We start from the raw sequence: 1837 nt of genomic DNA on the forward strand, positions 1-1837 counted from the left end.
GGAAGTAGGGTCGATATAAGGAGATGGTTTTGAAACCGTGTACTCATGTGTACGAAAAGTACTATATGGTACTATATTTGGTACAAATTTGATTTGGAGGTACAAATGGAGCTAGAATACTGAAAATTGAAAGTAACATTACCGTCGGAGTATAGGATTGTGATATGTACGTAGTTTTGGAAATTTGTTACTTATGTGTACGAAAAGTACTAAATCGTACTATAATTGGTACAATTTGGATTTGGGTGAACCGATAGAGCGGAAACAATAAAATTTGGAGTCAGGATCACTGTAGGGGTGTAGGATTGGGGTCAGGACTCAGTTTAAGACATTATTACTTATGGGTACTAAATGGTACTAAATTTGGTACAATTTGAATTTTAGGTGAACAAATTGAGCTAGAATCATGAAATTTGGAGACAGGATCATTGTTGAGGTGTAAGATTGAGATATGTAGGGAGTTCTAAAAATTTATACTAATGTGTACTAAATTTGGTACAATTTAATTTGTGGGTGAACCGATGGAATTGGAATCCTGAAACTTGGATTTAGGGTCACTGTGGGGGTGTTGGTTTGAGTTAAGTAGGAAGTTTTGGAAATTCGTACCACTGTGTACTAAATTTGGTACAATTTGAATTGTGGGTGAACCGATAGAGTTGGAATCCTGAAATTTAGATTTTAGAGCACTGTGGGGGTGTTGGTTTGGGTTAAGTTGGAAGTTTTTGAAATTCGTACTAAATGGTACTAAATTTGGTACAATTTGAATTTTAGGTGAACCAATTGAGCTAGAATCATGAAATTTGGAGTCAGGATCATTGTTGAGGTTTAAGATTGAGATATGTAGGGAGCTTTAAAAAGTTGTACTAATGTGTACTAAATTTTGTACAATTTTAATTGTGGGTGAACCGATGGAATTGGAATCCTGAAACTTGGATTTAGGATCACTGTGGGGGTGTTGGTTTGAGTTAAGTAGGAAGTTATGGAATTTCGTACCACTGTGTACTAAATTTGGTACAATTTGAATTGTGGGTGAACCGATAGAGTTGGAATCCTGAAATTTAGATTTTAGAGCACTGTGGGGGTGTTGGTTTGGGTTAAGTTGGAAGTTTTTGAAATTCGTACTAAATTTGGTACAATTTGAATTTTAGGTGAACCAATTGAGCTAGAATCATGAAATTTGGAGTCAGGATCATTGTTGAGGTTTAAGATTGAGATATGTAGGGAGCTTTAAAAAGTTGTACTAATGTGTACTAAATTTTGTACAATTTTAATTGTGGGTGAACCGATGGAATTGGAATCCTGAAACTTGGATTTAGGATCACTGTGGGGGTGTTGGTTTGAGTTAAGTAGGAAGTTGTGGAAATTCGTACCACTGTGTACTAAATTTGGTACAATTTGAATTGTGGGTGAACCGATAGAGTTGGAATCCTGAAATTTAGATTTTAGAGCACTGTGGGGGTGTTGGTTTGGGTTAAGTTGGAAGTTTTTGAAATTCGTACTAAATGGTACTAAATTTGGTACAATTTGAATTTTAGGTGAACCAATTGAGCTAGAATCATGAAATTTGGAGTCAGGATCATTGTTGAGGTTTAAGATTGAGATATGTAGGGAGCTTTAAAAAGTTGTACTAATGTGTACTAAATTTGGTACAATTTAAATAGTGGGTGAACCGATAGAGTTGGAATCCTGAAACTTGTATTTAGGATCAGTGTGGGGGCTAGGATTGGGGTATGCAAGAAGTTTGGGAATTAATACTACTGTGTACTAAATTTGGTACAATTTGAATTGTGAGTGAACTGATAGAGTTTGAATCCTAAAACATGGATTTAGCATCACT

This window comes from Musca vetustissima, unplaced genomic scaffold (genome assembly GCF_032173495.1).
Source record: "Musca vetustissima isolate MV318-11 ecotype Yass unplaced genomic scaffold, APGP_CSIRO_Mvet_v1 utg19442, whole genome shotgun sequence".
Classification (NCBI taxonomy): Eukaryota; Metazoa; Arthropoda; class Insecta; order Diptera; family Muscidae; genus Musca; species Musca vetustissima.